At 44.1% G+C, this 26,541-nt stretch overlaps 1 long non-coding RNA gene across 1 annotated transcript; it reads right to left on the reverse strand.

The window, feature by feature from the left end:
- Positions 1-5,226: 5,226 nt before the first annotated feature.
- LOC147113572 (uncharacterized) lies at positions 5,227-25,717 on the reverse strand. Its single transcript, XR_015079230.1, has 3 exons — positions 25,462-25,717; positions 10,691-10,814; positions 5,227-6,879 (listed from the first exon to the last, which is right to left on the reverse strand). It is a non-coding gene; the product is annotated as an uncharacterized LOC147113572 (long non-coding RNA).
- Positions 25,718-26,541: the final 824 nt, after the last annotated feature.

Raw genomic sequence — 26,541 nt, forward strand, 5'->3', positions numbered from 1 at the left:
GGACCTGGAACTCGCTGCCGACGGAGGTGGTGGAAGCGGAAACACAACGTTTTCAAGGGGAGGCACTTGACAGAAGTAAACTTGCTGGGCTATGGGGAATAGAGCGGGGGAATGGGACTGACTGGATTGCTCAACAGAGAGCCGGTGTGGATGCAATGGGCCGAATGGCCTCCTTCTTTGCCGTTATGACTCAGACTCTATGACTCCCATTTATATAGCGCCTTTCGCCACCTCAAGACATCCCAAAGCGCTTCACAGCCAATCAAGTACTTTTCTTGAAGTGTAGGCACTGTTGTGATGTAGGAATCACGCCAACCAATTCTGCACACAGCAAGCTCCCACAAACAGCAATGTGATAATGACCACATAATATGTTTTTTTTCCAGTGATGTTGGTTGAGGGATAAATATTGGCTAAGACACTGGGGATAACTCCCTTGCTCTTCTTCGAATTAGTGCCACGGGATCTTTTACGGACACATGAGAGAGAGCAGACAGGGCCTACGGTTTAACGTTTCATCCAAAAGATGGCATCTCCCAACAGTGCAGCAGTCCCTCAGTACCACACTGGAGTGTCAGCCTAGATTATTGGGTTCAAGTCTCTAGAGTGGGACTTTGAACCCACTACCTTCTAGATTCAGAGGTGAGAGTGCTACCAACTGAGCCACTGGCTGACACTACATAAAGTGCTGGGCTTGGGTCAGGTCAGGAGCCACAGAGGCCCCTCCCCCGCTCCCTGGAAAAATAGCACTCCTTTGACCATAAACTGAAGAATTTGAATTACTAATGTCGCTGTTGCGCTCGCTCAGTGACCTCGCCCCTTACAAAGTTGGCAGAGTACAGCTATACATTTGTGTATGATCGTAGACAGCGGGTTATTTGGCTATCATCAGCCTCGTTGCCACTGGTTGAATGTCCACCCCCTTCACCACCTGTGCACCGTGGCTGGAGTATGCATCATCTACCGCAGGCACTGCAGGTGCATATGCCGACTTAACCGAGACAAGACAAGAGGCTGTGAGGGGGGCGCTGCCTGAACTTCAGGCGGACTCTTGCTGCCTTCGCTGGCTCCCAATTCGCTCACCTCACCCCAGGGCCCCAGAGCTGTGCACCAATCTCAATCCCATGCAGTGGCCCACCCTCTGCTCCTGGAACCGGATTTTAAGGTCAGACCACTGCTATCTTAATGCAGGAATGTAGTTTTGCTTTGGGGCATTTGCCAAACATGTACAGCCCTAAGAATTCTATGTTTTAAGTTTCTCCGCTCCTCTCTAGTGAAGGTGCTAATTCATGGTGGTGTACAGTTCCCTAGACATAGAAGATAGGAGCAGGAGTAGGGCATTCGGCCCCTTGAGCCTTCTCCGCCATTCAATGAGATCATGGCTGATCATCCAAATTCAGTACCCTGTCCCTGCCTTCTCCCATATCCCTTTAGCCTTAAAAAATATATCTAACTCCTTGAATATATTTAATGAATTGGCCTCCACTGCCTTCTGTGGTAGAGAATTCCACAGGTTCACCACTCTCTGGGTGAAGTAATTCCTCCTCATTTCTGTCCTAAATGGCTTACCCCTTATCCTTAGACTGTGACCCCTGGTTCTGGACTCCCCGGCCATCGGGAACATCCTTCCTGCATCTAGTCTGTCTAGTCCTGTTAGAATTTTATAAGTTTCAATGAGATCCCCTCTCATTCTTCTAAACTCCAGCGAGTATAAGCCCAATCGACCCAATCTCTCCTCATATGTCATTCCTGCCATCCCACGTATCAGTCTGGTGAATCTTCGCTGCACTCCCTCCATGGCAAGAACATCCTTCCTCAGATAAGGCGACCAAAACTGCACACAATACTCAAGATGTGGGCTCACCAAGGCCCTGTACAACTGCAACAAGACATCCTTGTTCCTGTACTCGAACCCTCTTGCTACGAAGGCCAACATACCATTTGCCTTCTTAACCGCCTGCTGCACCTGCATGCTTACCTTCAGCGATTGGTGCACAAGGACACCCAGGTCTCGTTACACTTCCCCTTCTCCCAATCTATTGCCGTTCAGATAATCTGCCTTCCTGTTTTTGACACCAAAGTGGATAACCTCGCATTTATCCACATTATACTGCATCTGTCATGCTTCTGCCCAATCACCCAACCTGTCCAAATCATACTGGAGTTTCTCGGCATCCTCACAGCATACACGCCCACCCAGCTTTGTGTCGTCTGCAAACTTGGAGATATTACATCTAGTTCCCTCGTCTACATCATTTATATATATTGTGAATAGCTGGGGTCCTAGGACCGATCTCTGCGGTACCCCACTAGTCACTGCCTGCCACTCGGAAAAAGACCCGTTTATTCCAACTCTTTGCTTCCTGTCTACCAACCAGTTCTCTATCCAAGTCAGTACCTTGCCCCCAATCCCATGTGCCTTAACTTTACACGCTAATCTCTTATGCGGGACCTTATCGAAAGCCTTCTGAAAGTCCAAATACACCACATCCACTGGTTCTCCCTTATCCATTCTACCAGTTACATCCTCAAAAAATTCCAGTAGATTAGTCAAGCACGATTTACCTTTTGTAAATCCATGTTGACTTTGTCCGATCCAGTCACTGTTTTCCAAGTGCTCTGCTATTACATCTTTTATAATGGACTCTAGCATTTTCCCCACTACCGATGTCAGGCTTACCAGTCTATAATTCCCCGTTTTCTCTCTACCACCTTTTTTTGAATAGTGGGGTAACATTAGCTACCCTCCAATCCATGGGAACTGTTCCAGAGTCTATCGAATTTTGGAAGATGACCAGCAATGCATCTACTATTTCTAGGGCCACTTCCTTAAGTACCCTAGGATGTAGATTATCAGGCCCTGGGGATTTAATCGGCCTTCAATCCCGTCAATTTCCCTAACACCATTTCCCTACAAATACTGATTTCTTTCAGTTCCTCCCTCTCATGAGACCCTATGTTCCCCGACATCTCTGGGAGGTTATTTGTGTCCTCCTTTGTGAAGACAGAACCAAAGTATGTATTTAATTGGTCTGCCATTTCTTTGTTCCACATTATAAATTCCCCTGATTCTGACTGCAAGGGACCTACGCTTGACTTCACCAATCTTTTTCTCTTCACATATCTATAAAATCTTTTAGTCAGTTTTTATGTTCCCTGAAAACTTACTCTCATACTCTATTTTCCCCCTCTTAATTAATCCCTTTGTCCTCCTTTGCTGAACCCTAAACTGCACCCAAACCTCAGGTTTACTGCTTTTTCTGGCCAATTTATATGACCTCTCCTTGGATCTTATGCTATTCCTAATTTCCCTTGTTAGCCACAGTTGAGTCACCTTTTTTGTTTTATTTTTATGCCATACAGGGATGAACAAATTCTGTAGTTCATCCATGCGATCTTTGAATGTTTGCCATTGCCTATCCACTTTCAACCCTTTGAGTAACATTCCCCAATCAATCCTACCCAACTCACGCCTCATACCATTGTAGTTTCCTTTATTTAAATTCAGGACTCTAGTCTCGGAGTCAACTACTTCACTCTCCATCTTAATGAAGAATTCTATCATATTATGATCGCTCTGACCCAAGGGGCCTCGCACAACAAGATTGCTAATTAATCCTTTCTCATTACATAATACCCAGTCTAAGATGGCCTGATCTCTAGTTGGTTCCTTGACATATTGGTCCAGGAAACCATCCCGTATACACTCCAGGAATTCCTCCTCCACAGTATTGTTACTAATTTGGTTAGCCCAATCTATATGTAGATTAAAGTCACCCATGATAACTGCTGTGCCCTTATTGCACGGGTCTCTAATTTCCCGTTTAATGCCATCCCCAACCTCCGCATTACTGTTTGGAGGTCTGTATACCACTCCCACTAACGTTTTCTGCCCCTTGGTATTTCTCAGTTCTACCCATACAGATTCCACATCATCAGAGCTAATATCCTTCCTTTCAATTGTGTTAATCCCCTCTTTAACCAGCAATGTTACCCCACGTCCTTTTTCTTTTTGCCCATCTTTCCTGAATATTGAATACCCCTGGATGTTGAGTTCCCAGCCTTGGTCACCCTGGAGCCATGTTTCCGTAATCCCAATCATATCATATCCGTTTACCTCTATTTGCGCAGCTAATTCATCCACCTTATTACGAATGCTCCTCGCATTAAGACACAAGGCCTTCAGGCTTGTTTTTTTAACACTCTTACACCGTTTAGAATTATTATTTACTGTGGCCATGTTTGATTTAAACCCTTGATTTCTCTTACTGCCACCTTTGTTTTTCTCCTTCCTGTCTTTTGCTTCTCTCCTTGTTTCCCTTTCCTCTGTCTCCCTGCTCAGGTTCCCAACCCCCTGCCATTTCAGTTTAAACCCTCCCCCAGAGCACTAGCATACACTCTACTGGTACCTTTCCAAGTTGCTATTTGTATATGATCATAGACGGTGGGTTATTTGACTATGATCAACCTTGCTGCCACTGGTTGAAAATCCAGCCCCTTCACCACCTGTGCACTGTGGCTGGAGTATGCATCATCTACCGCAGGCACTGCAGCAACTCACCAAGATTACTTCAACAGCATTGCCCAGCTCCATGACCTCCAACACTAGAGAAGGATAAAAGCAACAAGATCATGGGAACATCGTCATCTCAGTTCCCTTCCAAATGACATACCATTAGGATTGGTCCCAAAGCATTGTTCCTTCATCACCGCTGTGTGCAAAATCCTGGAATTCCCTACTTCTATCATGGAAGCGCAAGGAGCAAGCCCATCAACACTTCCTCCGGGTAACTAAGGGTGGACAATAAATGCAGCCTTGGCATCACCTACATATTAAAAATTAAAGACTGTCATCTGTGATCTCATCTTAGAGGGCCCTGCAGACAACTCCAATGTTTAGCTGTTAGTAGTTGTGCTGCCTTCCTTTAGGAATTTATGTTAGTTTTCAAGTTAATTCAGGAGTTTGAGTAATTTGGGTCGATTCCCATTGTGTGCTGCCACCAAGTGGATATTTGGTACCTAGCAAGTGCAGTAAAGTGCAGTAAAGTAAAATTGCTGTAAAGTAAAATTGGTGTTGCAGTTATTTTCTTGTTATGCTTCGGCCTTGGACACTATTTGTCTGTAAATACTTGAGAATGTTATAGATGATTAGTGTACACTATATTTGCAGAAAATGTTTAGTTTGTAACCTCTCTCTGTAAGCAAACCTACACAGCTAGCCGTGAATTGCTCGCTCTCTGTATCTAGCTGGTTAACTTGTAGCTGTATTTTGATGCACTATGTACAGGGCTAATTTAAAGTGAATGTAAGAGAATGCCTTTCAGTTTGCTAAATGTATATTCACAGTAAGCTGTATTTTCACGTGTTTTGGTAAGTTACATGCCAAATGTACTGTGTTGCTCACGCTTACCTAAGTTTGTGTATGCATATCAGTTATGTGCTTGTGTACTAATGTATGCTTCCACTTCTGTATTGTATTTCAGTTTCACAATAAGAATCTTTCAGTAAAGTTTACAAGAAAAGTCAAGCCTTGTGATTTTTATGGGAAGACAAGTTGTTAGCTACCTGTCTAGCTCTGCATAGGAACGCGCTGCAAGGGCAGAATAGTAGTTATCACTACTGATTTAATTCAAAGCTAGTCCCCCCACTATATTTGCTTTTTAGCAGAAACATTCAAAACCAGATGGAAATAACCAAGAGGTTGATGCGTTCTGTTCCTGCTGCACTGAGTCAGGAGGCTCAGACTAATTTCTACTGCTCTTACATTTGGAGGGCATACTACACCCTGTTAGATTCACACATACACAGCAACATTACAGCAGTGAACTAGTTTTGGATTTCCACAAACATATAGCTAAATTCCCATACAGTAGATGTTTTTGCCAAAACTGCAATTGTAATAGGAGTGTAACATTTATGTTGAATTTAAAATACATTAATTTCACAGCCATGAGAAATTATCAAAGGTGTTGAGTGAAGTTTTGAGTTTACTTTTGTCAGCTGTGGCTCAGTGGATAGCACTCTCACCTCTGGGTCAGAAGGTTGTGGGTTGAAGTCCCACTCCATGGGACTTGAGCACATAAATCTCACGGACGCTGATGGAGTGCTGCACTGTTGGAGGTGCGGTCTTTTGGATGACACATTAAACCGAGGCCCCGCCTGCTCTCCCAGGTGGACATAAAAGATCCCATGACACTATTTTGAAGAACAGCAGGGGAGTTATCCCCGGGGTCCTGGCCAATATTTATCCCTCAATCAACATAACAAAAAACAGATTAACTGGTCATTATCACATTGCTGTTTGTGGGAGCTTGCTGTGCGCAAATTGGCTGCTGCATTTCCCACATTACAACAGTGACTACACTTCAAAAAGTACTTCATTGGCTGTAAAGCGCTTTGAGACATCCGGTGGTCGTGAAAGGCGCTATATAAATGCAAGTCTTTCTTACTAATGAACACAGTAATAACTGCAACCTCACATATAGGCAACTCCCAACCAGCTCATTGCTGTTTACAATTCGTCTGTTATGTATGAATTTCAGTGCCTCAAACGTATCAGTATATTTAGAAGGCAGCTGACATTCCATATAAGAATTTCCATCTTGTCTAATCTGTTTTACTTTTTAAATATGGGATGTTTGCTTTTTTTCCCCCATTGGTGTGCAATATCCAAAGACAATTTTGCTTGTTAAGCAGTTACAGCATCATTGATGTTGATTTAGCCAAAGACGCTGCAGTGGTAATTTCCTTACTCCTCTTGTTCCTTTGATCACTGGGCTAATATCAGTCTTAATCCCATTCCTGAAATCCATAGCATGAACTTCTCTGGCCGCCACCATCTTCTGACCAAGTTTCCAAAGTTTATCTTCTCACCTGATTCTGTAATCCATTCAAATGAGTTGTATTAACAAATATACTAATAGCATCTTAATTTGTTTGAGAAGAATATTTACAACAACAATCAAGTAAGGTACCAGAATATACATTCCGATAGCAAATTGCTACTTGGTTTGTCCCCTGTTAGTTCCAGAAGAAACTAACTTTCTTTATGAAATGCCAAGTATTTTTACTAGACATCTTGTAGCTATGGGTTAAATAAAAGCATTTCTTATATGTATCTTTGCCTCATGTGAGGCAGTATAATTTTTTTTCTGTGTTACTGCTACCGGTTGGCTTTCAATGATTCAAAATGTGCAGGATACCGACATCAAACTCATCTGTCATGTTCTGTAAACCCCTCAACAGCACACAGCACCTCCATCAGATGGCGCCCAACAAATGGTGATTCAAGGCAGCGATGCATGGCACATTGCTTAATAATTACTATTGGCAATATTAGTGGATGACAGCTTGATGCATTCTTGTAACATTGCTCTGTCCACCATTTTAGGAGCAGTATTGACCCATTTAAGTTAAATGGATTAATGCCCATGTTAAACATCAGGCAGAGGAATGAGTTAACCATTCATCTGCTATTTCTAGGGTAGGTTCATTTGGAACCAGTTTCTGTTTCTTAGCTTCTGGGCAGAGCCATTGTTAGACAATTGTGTTGATACCTCACAACTTGGATGGTACAGAGATGCAAATAGCACAATGGACTTTGCTGCCATAATGTATGACAGGTATAAGATTGTAGGATTTTGGTTCACTTTTTTGATTTTGTGAGGTTTGCACTGTGTTGTAGTGTGGCACACACCACTGCTGTATATGTGAACAACAATCTACTCAGGGGATAAGTCTCTGTTAAATTAATGAGAATCAATGCTTTGGGTGGAATATGTTACAGGCTGCGAGCAGAATAAAATCTTCCACTAGTGTCAAAAAGAAGGCAACAGACATTACGAATGAAAGTTAAATTGCAACAGTAATGTTTTATTATTTTAAAACTATTTGCCATATTTTTGTTTCTAAAATGATTTAACTACTTTTTCGCCGTACAAAGCTAATATATTGTCAGTGCAAGTTACCACAGTGCCTTAACATATCAATGTAGGATAGTGTACCATGACAGGCTAACTGGCTTGGCATAGGCATAAAACATGATGGGATAATGCACAAGTCATGCTTCCCTGACAGCCAACCCATCCCCGCCACCTCCATCCTATCCTTTTACAGTTAGTAAATAAGCAACTTATAGCAAACAACAATGGTTAAAAAGGGCAAAAATAGTAGAGATTTCCTAGTAATGGCCAGGTTGCCAGTACTAATCTTAAACTTCTATGTGGACACTAGACAGTGGTCACCATGCGCTTTACATTGCAGCTGTTCCTGATCCACACCTGTTGGGCAGTGTGAAGTTATTTTTGGTTACCAGACATTTGCAACTGGTAGCTAGCTATTTGATTGTTGTAAACTAAAGTGGTGTTTGTCCGCTGTCTATTTGCATCAAAATCAGGTTTAATCAGTGTGATATGTATTAACACCCCAAATACAGTCAACACTGTATATGACTATAAGAATTCTGGAATTAAAAAAAAATATTCCAGTAGGGTAGAGCAGATGGAGTTAAGATACAGATTAGCCATGATCTAATTAAATGGCGGAACAGGCTCGAGGGGCTGAATGGCACTCCTGTTCCTATGTTCCTAGTACTGTTTGAGATAACTACATAACATTTCTATTGTTTTATTAATCCCACTACAGTACATCTTTGTTATAACTTATAAAATGTTATTTAGAAGCTAGCCAAACAACAAATTATACAAGGAGGGATATAATGAGGAACCCATCCACTGTTTGGAATGACAGTATCTATAACACAGACTGCTGTCTTGATGTTCAAAGTTACATTTCTGCTGCTGTCCTGATAGTTTAAATTTAGCTCACACTGTCCAGACTTTAATTTAATTTCTGATGCTACAAGCTTTTCAAAATGATTTATGTTGTTGTTTCTGTCCTATTTGTTACTTGCTGTCAAAACACAATACAGTGTAGTACTACAATTAGCAGAACCTGCACACAGAATTGACAGTAGGAAGAAGCAAAAATAGCACTGGGGCATGCAGCTGAGAGTAGCAAAGGGACAGGGGCTGAACCAGGGCTTAGAGCTGAAGAGGAGAACGGAGACAAGGCATGTAGATGAGAATGGTAGAAGCAACAACAGAACAAGATTAGAGCCGAGAACGAGAAAATAAGCACCAACAAATAAAATTAAATAGAAAACTTGTTTTAAGAATTGAATTTTTGAAAGAAGTGGGAGCTAGTTAGAAACTATTCAAAACAATATTGGACCAAGGAGGCCATTCAGCCGGCACAAACACGATGGGCCGAATGGCCCTTTTCTGTACCGTAAATCTCTGATATGAAAGCAACTACATATGTTAGTGTTCACAGAAAGTCCAGTTCTCAGAATACAATATATTTTTTTTGCTTTCTGCCCATTTTGTAAATTATTTTCTCCTGGCTCCTTAGGTTTATAAGTTGTTTAATTTTTGATTCTCCACCTTTATTGTTTACTTTGAAGTTATAGGTCAGCATTGATGGACTTTCATTTTAGATGGGAGTTCACCTGTACACCCATGTTGTAACAACTCATGGATTTCAATTTTTCTCCTTACAGCATGAGAAAGATCACGGCCAAGAGTTTCCACTTTGTGTGCTATCAGCCACCTGGGCGCAAATTGCACTTGTTTTCAGAAGTGATTTTTTTTTTGGTTCAAGTTTCTGCTTAAACTCATTTGTACATCAAATGTAAAATCTGCCAGGAACCAGTGCAATTGAACAGCGTTTTAGAACATTTATTTAAAAATTTGCATTAAAAAATATTCCTTGATATATTTAAAGAGTGGTAACCTGGTGCAGTTTTATTAACTTTTGCCCTGCCAGTACACTTTACACCTAATCCCAGCCTATTACCATCTCGTCTAGCTTCTAATCTCTTTTACTTCTTTTGGTTCTTTTATTCTTTTGTCCGATCGCAGCCCTGCCTTCGATCTAGTTCCTTTTCTCTCCAGTTTTGAAGAAGGGTCAAACCCGAAACGTCAACTCAAATTTCTCTCCACGGATGTTGCCTGACCTGCTGAGTTTTTCCAGCATTTTCTGTTATTGCAGTTTTATTAATACAGCTGAAAATGGGTTTATCACAAAAAATATACGTACATATGAATTAGGAGCAGGAGTAGGCCACTCGGCCCTTCGAGCCTGCTCCGCCATTCAATAAGATCATGGCTGATCCGATTATTCCACATTCCCGCCTACCCCCGATAACTTTTCACCCCCTTGCTTACCAAGAATCTATCTACCTCTGCCTTAAAAATATTCAAAGACTCTGCTTCCACCACCCTATGGAGGAAGAGAGTTACAAAGACTGCCTCCCGGAATAAAGTGTCCAGGTAACTTTCCCCCTCCCTGATGCATCGCAGAGTCCGCAGCTCAGCCTCCAACTCATCAATTCTGAGCCAAAGCTCCTCAAGCCGCAGACACTTACCACAGACGTGTTCGTCCTGGTTCACACTGGCGTCCAGGCGCTCCCACATACTGCAGTCACAACACATCACCTGCCCTGCCATCTTTATTGAGTCTTAATTAATTAATTTTTATTAATTAATAATTAACAAACCCTACTACACCTAATAAGATTTATTACTGCTAGTAAATTAGTACTAATGAAACCTTACAATTACTAATAAATTTCCTGGGCTTTAAAAAAAATAAGGGAAGTGAGCAAAATACTCACCAACCAATCACTTACCCTTTTCCCTATGATGTCACTTTTTATTTTTCTCCAGATGCGGTCAGGGGGTGTCACAGAGCCGAACTCCTGCTGGTTCTCTGTCCCCTCTTGTGCAGCTTTTTAGCTCCTGCTCTCCTGGAAGCTGACAAAGATAGAAACTCACAGCTTAACACTCTGTTCCCATCTGCACTCTAGCCTCCCTTATTTATACTGCTGAGATTTAAATAAGCAAGCTCTCTGGCAGTTACAGAACCAGATTAGACCAGTTAATTAATTAATTACTCTCACCTGCTCTCCAGCACAGAGCTTGCTTAGCCCTGCCCAAGCCTGGAAGAAACTTAAAACATGAAACAGTAAATTTAAATTTAAATTAAATGCTAATTGCAAGCACACGAGACTAGATTTTATATAAAAAAAGAGATTAACCTTTAAGATTCACTCCCTCACTCACCAAACTCGCAGCTTTACACTCTGTTCCGAGCTGCACTCCGTGCCAAACTGCACTCTAGTCTCTATGCATTTTAATCAGATTGTCTGGTCCACCACCTGTGAGTAACCTGATTTTAAATAACTGAAAATGACTTTAAAAAACTATACTGAACCATTTACTAGTTACATTCTTCTTCTTAGGCAGTCCCTCGGAACCGAGGATGACTTGCTTCCACATTAAAAAATGAGTTCTCAGGTGACGTGAATCCAGGATGGTTTGTTGCCTCCCTGGTGCCAGGGTCAAGGATGTCACTGAGCGGCTGCAGGGCATTCTGGAGGGGGAGGGTGAACAGCCAGTGGTCGTGGTCCACATTGGTACCAACGACATAGGTAAAAAGAGGGATGAGGTCCTGCAGCAAGAATTTAGGGAGCTAGGTGAAGGATTAAAGAGCAGGACCTCAAAGGTTGTAATCTCTGGATTACTCCCGGTGCCACGTGCTAGTAAGTATAGGAATAGGAAGATAGAACAGATGAATGCGTGGCTAAAGGGATGGTGCAGGGGGGAGGGCTTTAGTTTCCTGGATCACTGGGTCTGCTTCTGGGAAAGGTGGGACTTGTACAAGTCGGACGGTTTACACCTGAACCAGAGGGGAACCAATATCCTTGCGGGGAGGTTTGCTAGCACTGCTGGGGAGGGTTTAAACTAACTTGGCAGGGGGTTGGGGTACAGAGTGGAGCTATAGTAGGGGGTGATTTACAGCCAAATACAGAGGGAAAAACAAGTCAGCTGGGAAGGCAGAGCAAATATGTGAAGGCAAAAGAGAATATGGCAGGGCTGGAAGGCATTTATTTTAATGCAAGGAGTCTTGCAAATAAGGTGGATGAACTGAAGTTGTTGTTGAACACATGGGAGTACGATATTGTTGCTATCACGGAGACATGGTTGAGGGAGGGTCAGGACTGGCAGCTCAATATTCCGGGGTATAGAATCTTCAGGCGAGACAGAGGGGGGTGTAAAAGGGGAGGGGGTGTTGCAATATTAATTAAGGAGTCAATTACTGCTGTAAGGAGGGATGATATATTAGCGGGTTCCTCTAATGAGGCCATATGGGTAGAACTTAAAAACAAAAAGGGGGCAAGCACTTTGCTGGGAGTGTACTATAGGCCCCCAAACAGTCAGGGGGAGATAGAGGAACAGATATGTAGGCAAATCTCAGAAAAGTGTGAAAATAATAGGGTAATAATAGTGGGGGATTTCAACTTCCCCAATATAAATTGGGACAGTCAGAGTGTGAAAGGCTTAGAGGGTGCAGAATTCTTAAAGTGCATCCAGGAGAGCTTTTTGAGCCAACATGTAGAAAGTCCTACAAGAGAGGGGGCGGTACTGGACCTAATTCTGGGGAATGTAGCCGGGCAAGTGGTGCAAGTGTCAGTAGGAGAGCATTTTGGCGACAGTAACCATAATTCGGTGAGATTTAAGGTGGTCATGGAAAAAGACAAAGACGGCCCGGAAATAAGGGTTCTAAATTGGGGGAAGGCCGATTTTAATATGATAAGGCAGGATCTGGCCAAAGTGGACTGGGAGCAGCTGCTTATAGGAAAATCCACATCAAAACAGTGGGAGACTTTCAGAAGGGAAATAGAGAGAGTACAACGCCAACATGTTCCTGTAAAGGTCAAGGGTGGGACCAACAAGCAAAGGGAACCTTGGATGACAAGGGATATACAAAAATGCATTAGAACTAAAAGGGGGGCTTTTGGCAGTTACAAAAAACTAAAGACGGAAGAAGCCCTAGAGGAGTATAAAAAGTGCAGGGGCATACTTAAAAAAGAAATTAGGAGGGCGAGGAGGGGCCATGAATTAACACTGGCGAGCAAAATAAAGGAAAATCCTAAGATGTTTTATAAGTATATTAAGGGCAAGAGGATAACCAGGGAAAGGGTAGGGCCCATTAGGGACCAAAGTGGCAATCTGTGTGTAGAGCCAGAGGATGTAGGCGGGGTTTTAAATGAATTTTTTGCATCTGTGTTCACTATGGAGAAAGACGATGCAGACATAGAAATCGGGCAAGGGGACTGTGACATACTTGAACATATTAGCATCGAGAGGGAGGAGGTGCTAGCGGTTTTAGCAGGCCAAAAAGTGGATAAATCCCCAGGCCCGGACGAGATGTATCCCAGGCTGCTGTGGGAGGCAAAGGAGGAGATTGCAGGGGCTCTGACACAAATTTTCAGAACCTCTCTGGCCACAGGGGATGTACCAGAGGACTGGAGAACAGCTAACGTAGTACCATTATTCAAGAAGGGTAGCAGGGATAAACCAGGGAATTACAGGCCAGTGAGTCTAACATCTGTGGTGGGGAAATTATTGGAAAAAATTCTGAGGGACAAAATTAATCTCCACTTGGAGAGGCAAGGATTAATCGGGGATAGTCAGCATGGCTTTGTCAAGGGTAAATCATGTCTGACAAATCTGATTGAATTTTTCGAGGGGGTGACTACGGGGGTGGATGAGGGAAATGCTGTGGATGTGGTTTACATGGACTTCAGTAAAGCTTTTGACAAAGTCCCACATAGGAGACTGGTCAAGAAGGTAAGAGCCCATGGGATCCAGGGTGCCTTGGCGCATTGGATCCTAAACTGGCTGAGTGGCAGGAGGCAGAGGGTGATGGTCGAAGGTTGCTTTTGTGACTGGAAGCCTGTGTCCAGTGGGGTACCTCAGGGATCGGTGCTGGGTCCCTTGTTGTTTGTGATCTACATAAATGATTTGGATGAGAATGTAAAAGGTATGATCAGTAAGTTCGCAGATGACACGAAAATTGGTGGGGTGGTAAATTGCGAGGAGGAAAGCCGCAGGCTACAGGACGATATAAACGGGTTGGTCAGATGGGCGGAAAAGTGGCAAATGGAATTTAACCCTGAAAAGTGCGAGGTGATGCATTTTGGACGGACAAATAAGGCAAGGGAATACACAATGAGTGGTAGGACCCTAGGAAGTACAGAGGGTCAGAGGGACCTTGGTGTACATGTACATAGATCCCTGAAGGCAGCGGAGCAGGTAGATAAGGTGGTTAAAAAGGCATATGGGATACTTGCCTTCATTAGCCGAGGCATAGAATATAAGAGCAGGGAGGTTATGATGGAGCTGTACAAAACGCTGGTGAGGCCACAGCTGGAGTACTGTGTGCAGTTCTGGTCGCCTCACTATAGGAAGGATGTGATTGCTTTGGAGAGGGTGCAGAGAAGATTCACCAGGATGTTACCTGGGATGGAGCGCCTCAGCTATGAAGAGAGGCTGGACAGGCTGGGGTTGTTTTCCTTGGAGCAGAGAAGGCTGAGGGGGGACCTGATTGAGGTGTACAAAATGATGAGGGGCATAGATAGGGTAGATAAAGAGGAACTTTTCCCCTTAGTGGGGGGGGTCAATAACAAGGGGGCATAGATTCAGGGTAAGGGGCAGGAGATTTAGAGGGGATTTGAGGAGGAACTTTTTCACCCAGAGGGTGGTTGGAATGTGGAATTCAATGCCTGAAAGGGTGGTAGAGGCAGGAACCCTCACAACATTCAAGAAGCATTTGGATGAGCACTTGAAATGCCATTGCATACAAGGCTATGGACCAAATGCTGGAAAATGGGATTAGACTGGACAGGGATGGATGGGCGGCGCAGACACGATGGGCCGAAGGGCCTCTTTCTGTGCTGTAAAACTCTATGACTCTATGACTGATGAGTCCAATGTGGGACCTACAGTCTCTGTCACAGGTGGGGCAGATGGTGCTTGAACAGCATTCTGGTCTGTCACTGTTGGGGTTGTCCATGAGGGTCCTGACGTTCCAGGTCCCGAACTTCATTTTAAAGGGTGGAAGATGCCTGTGCGTGAATTCTTTTAATGTGGGGTGGCCGTTGCACACCAGCTACCACACGGGCTTGACAGAGCATGGTCTTGGTCCAATGGCAAGGTGATCCAAGATGATTGGAGACCTGCTACATTGGCCTAGCACACACACACAAACATACTCTGACTGTCCTCCTTCCTCCTTCCCGCAGGGGGAGAAGTACCTGGACTCTGTGCATCAGGAGGTGATCACACCTATGAAGTTAATTAATTCAGATGTAGCCCATGGTCAGGGACAGGACGGTGTGACTACGAGTGAGGCAGGTACGGCGAGTCAGCAGAGCGTGCTGTGAGTTTGGGTAAGTGTGTGAGTTAGGGTAAGTGGGGTGTTAGGTGCTCTTTTCAAACTTTAACTCTGTGGGTTGTAGTTAATAAGGCCTTTCTGGTGCAGAGTGACTGTTGGTAAACCATTAACTGGTGTAATTAGAGGGATTGATTTAAATTAAATCCAATTAATTAAAGGGGATACTAGCATCTATAATCAGGCAGAGGGTGTCCATAACTAACAATAAAAAATGTAATTAATTACATAGAATGGAGCAGGTGATGTGTTACTGTTGCGAGATGTGGGAGCCGGTGAACCCCATTGAGGCTCACGGTAATTACGTCTGTGACAAGTGTCTGCTGCTACAGGAACTCCAGCTCCGTGTTGATGAGCTGGAGTCTGAGCTTCAGACACTGCAGGGAGGGGGAGAAGTACCTGGACTCTGTGTATCAGGAGGTGATCACACCTATGAAGTTAATTAATTCAGATGTAGCCCATGGTCAGGGACAGGACGGTGTGACTACGAGTGAGGCAGGTACGGGGATCCAGGAGGTAGAGCTGGAGGAGCCACAGCCCTTGCTCTTGTCCAGCAGGTTCGAGGTTCTTACTCCCTGTGGGGACGGGAGCAGGGACTGCAGGGAGGATGAGCAACCTGGCCACAGCACCGTGGAACGGGGGGGCCATTCAAGAGGGGGGAGTAACTAGAAATGTTGTAGTGGTAGGGGATAGTATTATTAGGGGGATAGATAGAGTTCTCTGCAGCCGAGAGCGAGAGTCCCGAAGGCTGTGTTGCCTACCCGGTGCCAGGGTTAAGGACATCTCCTCTGAGCTGGAAAGAAACTTGCAGTGGGAGGGGGTGGATCCAGTTGTCGTGGTCCATGTTGGTACAAACGGCATAGATAGGACTAGGAAGCCAGTTCTGTTAAAGGAGTATGAACAGCTAGGCGTCAAATTAAAAAACAGAACCTCAAGGGTAATAATCTCTGAATTATTACCTGAGCCACGAGCAAATTTGGCTCGGACAAATAAAATTAGAGAGTTAAATGCGTGGCTCAAAGACTGGTGTGGGAGAAATGGGTTTTGCTTCCTGGGACACTGGCACCAGTACTGGGGCAGGAGGGAGCTGTTCCGTTGGGACGGGCTTCACTTGGCCAGTGCTGGGACTAGAGTCCTGGCGGATCATATAACTAGGGCTGTAGAGAGAGCTTTAAAGTAACTAGTGGGGGGGAGGTTCCCAGAGAGCAAATAATAAAAATGACAACAGAGAAGGTCATAGACATAGGTAGCAGTGGGGAAATTAAAAACCAGAGCGTGTCAGGAAGGGGCAGAAGGTATGGAGTAAAAGGTAAAGTAATAAAAAGGGCAAAAGCAGGATCTAAGTGTCACAAAACATATTTGAAAGTTCTCTATCTGAATGCACGTAACATTCGTAACAAAATAGACGAGTTAATGGCACAAATAACTACATATGGGTATAATCTTGTGGCCATTACAGAAACATGGCTGCAGGGTGACAATGCCTGGGAATTAAACATACCAGGTTATTTAACGATCAGGAAGGACAGGCAGGAAGGAAGGGGAGGTGGGGTGGCTATGTTAATAAAGGAAGGAATCACTAATGCAGAGAAATGATATTGGGTCAAAAGATCAGGATAATGAAACAGTTTGGGTGGAGGTAAGGAATAATAAGGGGAAAAAACACTAGTGGGTGTAGTCTGTAGGCCTCTGAACAGTTGCAACTATGTTGGACGGAGTATCAATCAGGAAATAGTTGAGGCTTGTAATAAGGGAACATCTATAATTATGGGGGATTTTAACTATCATATTAATTGGACAAATCTAATTGGGCAGGGCAGCCTTGAGGATAAGTTCATTGAGTGTATTAGGGATGGGTTTCTTGAGCAGTATGTAACTGAACCGACCAGGGGGCAAACAACCTTAGATCTGGTCCTGTGTAACGAGACAGGATTAATTAAAAATGTCCTAGTAAAGGATCCCCTTGGAATGAGTGACCATAACATGGTTGAATTCCATATTCAATTAGAGGGTGAGAAGGTTGGATCTCAAACAAGCGTGCAAAGCTTGAATAAAGGAGACTATGAAGGTATGAGAGCGGAATTGAGTAGAGTGGATTGGGAAAATAGATTAAAGGGTAAGACGATACATGATCAGTGGTGTACATTTAAGGAGTTATTTTACAACTTCCAAAAAAAATATATTCCACTGAGAAGAAAAGGGTGTAAAAGAAAAGACAGCCATCCATGGCTAAGTAAAGAAATTAAGGATCGTATTCGACTAAAAACAAGGGCATATAAGGTAGCCAAATCTAGTGGGAGGATAGAGGATTGGGAAAACTTTAAAAGACAGCAAAAAATAACAAAAAGATTGATTAAGAAAGGGAAGATAGATTATGAAAGTAAATTAGCAAAAAATATAAAAACAGATAGTAGGAGTTTTTATAGTTATATAAAAAGAAAAAGGGTGGCTAAAGTAAATGTTGGTCCCTTAGAGGATGAGACCGGGAAATTAATGGTGGGAAATATGGAGATGGCAAAAACACTGAATGAATATTTTGTATCAGTCTTTACAGTAGAAGACACTAAGAATATACCAACACTGGACAAACAGGGGGCTATAGGGGGGGAGGAGCTAAACACGATCAAAATCACTAAGGAAGTGGTACTCGGTAAAATAATGGGACTCAAGGCGGATAAATCACCTGGACCTGATGGCTTACATCCTAGGGTCTTGAGGGAAGTGGCGGTAGGGATTGTGGATGCATTGGTAATAATTTTCCAAAACTCCCTGGACTTGGCAAAGGTCCCGGCAGACTGGAAAACTGTTAATGTAACACCCTTATTTAAAAAGGGCAGTAGACAGAAGGCTGGAAACTATAGACCTGTTAGCCTAACATCTGTGGTAGGTAAAATTTTGGAGTCCATTATTAAGGAGACAGTAACAGGACATTTGGATAATCATCATTTAATAGGACAAAGTCAGCATGGTTTTATGAAGGGGAAGTCATGTTTGACAAATTTGCTGGAGTTCTTTGAGGAAGTAACATATAGGGTGGATAAAGGGGAACTAGTGGACGTAGTGTATTTAGACTTCCAAAAGGCATTTGACAAGGTGCCACACAAAAGATTATTGCTTAAGATAAAAAATCACAGGATTGGGGGTAATATTCTGGCATGGATAGAGGATTGGCTATCTAACAGAAGGCAGAGAGTTGGGATAAATGGTTCATTCTCAGAATGGCAATCAGTAACTAGTGGTGTTCCGCAGGGGTCGGTGCTGGTTCCCCAACTCTTTACAATCTATATTAACGATTTGGAGGAGGGGACCAAGTGTAACATATCAAAGTTTGCAGATGATACTAAGATGGGAGGGAAAGTAGTGAGTGAGGAGGGCATAAAAAACCTGCAAGGGGACATAGACAGGCTAAGTAAGTGGGCAGAGATTTGGCAGATGGAATACAATACTGGAAAGTGTGAGGTTATGCACTTTGGCAGGAAATATCGTAGAGCAAGCTATTATCTTAATGGCAAGAAACTGGAAAGTACTGAAGTACAAAGGGATCTGGGGGTCCTGGTGCACGAAACTCAAAAGATTAGTATGCAGGTGCAGCAAGTGATTAAGAAGGCCAATGGAATGTTGACTTTCATTGCTAGGGGGATAGAATATAAAAATAGGGAGGTATTGCTTCAGACCGCACCTGGAATACTGCATACAGTTTTGGTGTCCATACTTAAGAAAAGACATACTTGCTCTCGAGTCAGTACAAAGAAGGTTCACTCGGTTAATCCCGGGGATGAGGGGATGGACATATGAGGAGAGGTTGAGTAGATTGGGACTCTACTCATTGGAGTTCAGAAGAATGAGAGGCGATCTTATTGAAACATATAAGATTGTGAAGGGGTTGGATCGGGTGGATGCGGGGAGGATGTACCCGATGATGGGTGAAACTAGAACTAGGGGGCATAGTCTTAGAATAAGGGGCTGCTCTTTCAAAACTGAGATGAGGAGGAACTACTTCACTCAGAGGGTGGTAGGTCCATGGAATATGCTGCCCCAAAAAGCTGTAGAAGCTACATCATTACATAATGCAGGAATTTGGACATGAGTCTAGGTTCGGATCGGACATGGCCCTGTGGGTAGCGGAGCGGGCCCAGGGGCCGTGTAGCCTGATCCTGCTCCTATTTCGTGTGTCTAATTCTGTTAGATTCAGGAGATGGTTCTGTGATAGTAGATTGGCGGTTAGGATCAGATCAGGCAAGATCTTATTAAATGGCGGAGCAGGCTCGAGGGGCCGATTGGCCTACTCCTGCTCCTATTTCTTATGTTCTTATGTTCTTATGTAGGTCCTCTCTGCCTGGGTTTCATAGGCTGCAGTGTTGTCCTCCCAACCCTCCTGCATCACTCCTGGGCCTTGACCTCGCTGCTGGGCTCGTCCTCGCTCCTGTGCCTCGACCTCACTCCTGGGCTCCATCCTCGCTCCTGGGCCCCGTCCTCGTTCCTGGGTCCCGTTTTCGCTCCTGGCCCTTGACATCGCTCCTGAGTCCCGACCTCCTTATAGTGTGTCTCCTTCCAGTGAGTGTGTCCCGTGGTGTTTCCTTCCAGTGAGTGTGTCCCGCAGTGTCTCCTTCCAGTGAGTGTGTCCCGCAGTGTCTCCTGCTCGTGACATTGATGTACAGTATTCAGTTCCTTAGTAAAAAATTTTTTAAAGCTTTTAAAACGTGCCTAATAGTGTTCTTGTGTCTAAAATAACCAGCTTAATTTCAAAAGCCTCCTCGAAGGCCTGCAAATGGATGCAATTAGCGGAAACTCGCCATGGCGATTAGTTCGATCGGGCCTGTTTTGTGGGCGGGGCAGGCTTCCCGTGCAATGTTTTTTAAACTAGCGCAAAAGATTGTAGAAACTCGATTTGCGCTGGGTGTAATTTCTCGATCATTTGCGCTGGTTTGGTCGATTTTGGGCAAAATGCGCTGAAAAACCCAGCACAATCTAGCGGAAACTTCAGGCCTATGTGTGCAAAGTTGTATTTATGTTTTACAAATTGTTACGATTTGAGCTTCTTCCCAATACTTTTTACTCATGCTCAACATAAAAAGTTGGCTTCCGTAGGCATGCCCCGACTTCCTCTGGACTGAAACTTGAAGTACAGGTTGACTATCCCTTATCCGAAAACCTTGGGACCAGCTGTGTTTCGGTTTTCGGAAATTTTCGGATTTCAGAAGGTATTATTTCAGACTGGGAAACTCCTAGCATTCTTTTCACAGGCAGGCTCTGGAAAGCGTCTCTGTAGCTTAGCAACAGCTTCAGAGATGCTTCCAAGCTACTGGGCCAAGTGTTTACAAGCTGTTGCTGAGCAACAGTGTTTGTTGTCAGATACGGCAAGCTCTGGAAAGCGTCTCTGTAGCTTAGCAACAGCTTCAGAGACGCTTCCAAGCCATGGGCCGAGTGTTTACAAGCTGTTGCTGAGCAGCAGTGTTTGTTGTCAGATACAGAGATGAAAACCTTCGTATCTGACAACATTAGCGCTGGTCTATCCGGAAGTTTGGATAGAACGGCAGCATATCGGACGGGCCGCTGTATTGTTGGGTTCACTCTCCCGGTACCTCCTTCACACTACCCGGCTCGGCCTGCAATCTCCTACCCAGGAGGGAACTCTGTGACCCTCTGCCCTGCTCACAGGGAAAGGCAGAGCTCCCTCAGTCACACTTAACATCGAGAGCGAAGGCCGGCGTGTCGACAATTTGCAGGAATTCTTGTTCTGGGCCCCGTGGACCACTCCTGTCATGTTTTGCGCCACTCGGGTCATGTCATGCGCACGACTTACGCTGAACGAAAAAACTTTTGGTTTTCAGAGGTTTTCGGTTTTCGGAAGTTCGGATAAAGGATAGTCTACCTGTATTTTTAAAAATGTATTCATGGGATGTGGGCGTCGCTGGCAAGGCCAGCATTTATTGCCCACCTCTAATTGCCCTTGAGAAGGTGGTGGTGAGCCGCCTTCCTGAACCGCTGCAGTCCGTGTGGTGAAGGTACTCCCACAGTGCTGTTAGGGAGGGAGTTCCAGGATTTTGACCCAGCAACAATGAAGGAACGGCGATATACTTCCAAGTCAGGATTGTGTGTGACTTGGAGGGGAACTTGGAGGTGGTGGTGCTCCCATGTGCCTGCTGCCCTTGTCCTTCTAGGTGGAAGAGGTCGCGGGTGACGTAAGAAAACTACTAGGCACTTGGTCTAAGTATTAAACAAGGCTTTAATCAACTGTTTTTCAACATGGAGATCTAGTTGTGTCCTTCACTAGTTCCTGTTAAAGAACGTGCTGAGCAAGCTGGGCCCATGCCTGAGTATTTATACTCTCCCTGGACAGTGCCACCAGCAGGCCGCCCAGTGTCATTTCATAAGTAATTTCCACATGAATGACAAGATTCATGTCAGCGGGTTTGGGAGGTGCTGTCGAAGAAACCATGGCGAGTTGCTGCAGTGCGTCTTGCAGATGGTACACACTGCAGCCACGGTACGCCGGTGGTGGAGGGAGTGAATGTTTAAGGTGGTGGACGGGGTGCCAATCAAGCGGGCTGCTTGGTCTTGGATGGTGTCGAGCTTCTTGAGTGTTGTTGGAGCTGCACTCATCCAGGCAAGTGGAGAGTATTCCATCACACTCCTGACTTGTGCCTTGTAGATGGTGGAAAGGATATTGTTGGAGCTGCACTCATATGAGATAGAGTGCCACAGAGTGAGCAATTGAAACCTTAAATGATTGGGATATGGCCTGTCCAAAGTGTCTCCAGATCTCTCGGAATTGGTGGAAATGATCACACTCAGCCTAATCTATCAATTTAAATTTGTTGTAAGGAGTAAAATTATACAGAAACAGGAATACATTTGTAGAAAAACAAGAAATAAAGTATTTAACTTCAGACATAGTTCCCAAAAAATGAACATTCTAAAGTATTAGCAAGGATCTTCAGTTATGTTTGAACATGAATCAGTGATGAAAAGCTTTGTGAGAAATAACCTCATTGAGCCTCTAATTACTCTCAACTCGTATATGGTACCGCAAAATAGCAAACTGAAGAACATGGGGCACTAACCCAGTTATATGTCTCTTTTCTTTGATGTTCAAGGCAATGCAATTGAAGATAAAAAGATATCCTTCATAATTAATCAAAATGATCCCACTTCAAATACTTCTCGCAGCATCAAACCAGAGACAAAGAGCCACAGATATAAATGCAGTCTAGCCAAAGGGGATCTGACTTAATTAGGTTCAGATACCCCAGTCAGGGACGGATTAACCCATGGTCTTATGGGGCTTGTGCCCAGGGACCCCAGCCAATGTTGTGGCCCCTACCAGGGAACCCATGCAAATATAGAAACATAGAAGATAGGAGGAGTAGGCCATTCGGCCCCTTGAGCCTGCTCCGCCATTCAATGAGATCATGGCTGATCATCCAAATTCCGTACCCTGTCCCTGCCTTCTCCCCATATCCCTTGATCCCTTTAGCCTTAAGAAATATATCTAACTCCTTCTTGAATATATTTAATAAATTGGCCTCCACTGCCTTCTGTGGTAGAGAATTCCTCAGGTTCACCACTCTCTGGGTGAAGTAATTCCTCCTCATCTCTGTCCTAAATGGCTTACCCCTTATCCTTAGACTGTGACCCCTGGTTCTGGACTCCCCGGCCATCGGGAACATCCTTCCTGCATCTAGTCTGTCTAGTCCTGTTAGAATTTTATAAGTTTCAATGAGATCCCCTCTCATTCTTCTAAACTCCAGCGAGTACAAGCCCAATCGACCCAATCTCTCCTCATACGTCATTCCTGCCATCCCAGGTATCAGTCTGGTGAATCTTCGCTGCACTCCCTCCATGGCAAGAACATCCTTCCTCAGATAAGGCGACCAAAACTGCACACAATACTCAAGATGTGGGCTCACCAAGGCCCTGTACAACTGCAACAAGACATCCTTGTTCCTGTACTCGAACCCTCTCGCTACGAAGGCCAACATACCATTTGCCTTCTTAACCGCCTGCTGCACCTGCATGCTTACCTTCAGTGACTGGTGCACAAAGACACCCAGGTCTCATTGCACTTCCCCTTCTCCCAATCTATTGCCGTTCAGATAATAATCTGCCTTCCTGTTTTTGCCACCAAAGTGGATAACCTCGCATTTATCCACATTATACTGCATCTGTCATGCTTCTTCCCAATCACCCAACCTGTCCAAATCATACTGGAGTTTCTCGGCATCCTCCTCACAGCACACACGCCCACCCAGCTTTGTGTCGTCTGCAAACTTGGAGATATTACATCTAGTTCCCTCGTCTAGATCATTTATATATATTGTGAATAGCTGGGGTCCTAGCATCGATCCCTGCGGTACCCCACTAGTCACTGCCTGCCACTCGGAAAAAGACTTGTTTATTCCAACTCTTTGCTTCCTGTCTGCCAACCAGTTCTCTATCCAAGTCAGTACCTTGCCCCCAATCCCACGTGCCTTAACTTTACATGCTAATCTCTTATGCGGGACCTTATCGAAAGCCTTCTGAAAGTACAAATACACCACATCCACTGGTTCTCCCTTATCTATTATACCAGTCACATCCTCAAAAAATTCCAGTAGATTAGTCAAGCATGATTTACCTTTTGTAAATCCATGTTGACTTTGTCCGATCCTGTCACTGTTTTCCAAGTGCTCTGCTATTGCATCTTTTATAATTGACTCTAGCATTTTCCCCACTACCGATGTCAGGCTTACCGGTCTATAATTTCCCGTTTTCTCTCTCCCACCTTTTTTGAACAGTGGGTTTACATTAACTACTCTCCAATCCATGGGAACTGTTCCAGAGTCTATAGAATTTTGGAAGATATTTCATTTAAGTGCAGTATATTGTGATATGATTTGCTTTATTATTAAAGCAGTGTGTAAACATTCCACAGGCTTATTTCTTTATGCATTTTTCTACATGTTTGTGTGTTATTAGAGGGGGGAGGGGAAATGTAGAGAGGGGCCACTAATGTTCTTGACACCCAGGGTCTAAGAATTCTTGAACTGGCTTTGCCCCCAGTGGAACACCATTTTTAGATAATGGTTCTGACTCTTTCTTACAGTGACAAACTCACATACATTGTCCTAGGAAACAAACCATTTTTTCTGACAGGGAAAAAGTAGTCAATACAAACAGCAGCAAGTCATCTCTATCTGACGTATCAGCCTGGGCTCATTGTAGTATTCTTGCTTCTGAGTCAGAAGGTCATGGGTTCAAGCCCCATTCCATGGTCTTGAGTACATAATCTAGGCTGACACTTCAGCGGTTCTGCGGGAGCGCTGCACTGTCAGGCAACATTTTTCGGAAGAGTCGTTAGACCAAGAGGCCCTCTCAGGTGGCGTAAGACATCCTATGGTATTATTTGAAGAAGAACAGGAGAGTTCTCCTGGTGTCCTGGTCAACATTTATCCCTCAACCAACACCACAAAATAAATTATCTGGTCATTTATCTCTGCTGTTTGTGGGACCTTGCTGTGTGCAAATAGGCTACCACCATGTTTGCCTACATTACAAGTGATTACACTTCAAAAGTACTAGATTTACTGTGAAGCACTTTGGGATATCCTGAGGATATCAAAATTGCTGCATAAATCCAAGTTTATTCTTTCTTTGAAGCAACCGCCTAGTCTTTCACGATTTTTTGGTATCTAAAGGCTGTGTAGCTTCAAGTTCATACCACTAGATGTCACTATTGTGCTTTACTAAAAATACATCGAAAATTTTGACTTCAAAGTATGAAATGAATTGTGACGGATAAATGAAGTTAACAGCCTGAGGTATTTATATATTGGTTTGTAGGATTTGTATACCAAAATAGACTTATTTGCATTTTAAGATGAGTATCTTCAACATGAAAAGGAGGAATACTTAGTACTGAAAGTACCAGAGTCTAGTATCAATGATCATTTCAAAACCCCATGAGTGTATAAATCATATCCCATGGATCATTTCTAATCCACATGAATATAAATCATAGCCTATGGCAGGTGTTCTCAACCATTTTGCTTCTCAGGCCCCATTCCCATGTTATAAACATTCCACAGACACCCCCCCCCCCGTAACACAACACAAGTAATTCTTTCTGTATAAAATTAGTTATACAATTAAACATATATTTATTATTATTTTTGTTTTACTTACCTAATTATCATGAAGTTGAGACTGTTAGCAAGGTTGGTAGAGTTCTGCTCAAGTTAGTAGACTGTTGCCGAGGTTGGTAGAGTTATACTGAAGTTAGTAGACTGTCAGTAAGGTTGGTAAAATGTCACTGGAGCTGATAGAGTGCTGATGAGTCCCATGGACTGGAATTTTGTTTACTTGGACAGGTCGGATGCGGGTGGTCACCATGGCGGGTCGCGACCCCGCTGCTCATTCCATCTCACTCCTGAGATCGACTTTCCGTTAATGGCGCCTGTTAAGGCAGCACTGTCCATTACACGGCCCTATTAAATGGTGCAGGTCTGATGATGTCATCAATGATGCGTTTTCAGTTGGGATATTTAAAGGAGCCGTGACCACATTGCATTTGAAGGTTCATCTAAGATTATGCAGGCACTGCACTGCACCATCGGAGTGTTCCAAACACTTGCAAACATGACTGCACAGAGGCAGAGGACTGCACCCAGGTTCTCCAATGACTCCCTCTATACACTTGTGGAGGGAGTGAGAGCACGCAGGGAGGTCCTCTTCCCTTTGGATGGGCGGAAGGGCCTTCTCCAGGAGACAAAAGGAGCCTGGCTCCAAATTGCAGAGGAGTTGAACAGCAAGGATGTGGTCAGGAGGACCTGGGTGCAGTGCCACAAATGGTTCAATGATCTCATTGGATCAGGAAAAGTGAGGGCAAAGTCAGATTCACCTTCATCCTGCTGTGCCTCTCATCACATCCCCATCACTCTGCCTTCCCAAGCCTACTTCGGCACATCATTACTCACACCAACATACCTTGCACATCCACCCATCTCTCTCTCTCTATCTACATTATCACATCCCCATCTGACTAGCCAACCCTCACACTCACCCTCATCCTAGTGCAATCATACCAGCTAACAACACGCAAGGGGGCCATTTGGCATTGGCATTTCACTCCCTCATATTCACCCTCTAAAGATGTTACCCATCCATTTCTTACACTCACTCAAGTTTCTCTTCTTTGCCTCCTTGCAGGTGAAGAGAGCCCACAATAAGAGGGAGAGGGAGAGGGAGAAAACCGGAAGTGGCCTT

The sequence above is a fragment of the Somniosus microcephalus genome, chromosome 8 (assembly GCF_052327205.1).
Source record: "Somniosus microcephalus isolate GS21.2 chromosome 8, FLI_Smic_1.0, whole genome shotgun sequence".
Lineage (NCBI taxonomy): Eukaryota > Metazoa > Chordata > Chondrichthyes > Squaliformes > Somniosidae > Somniosus > Somniosus microcephalus.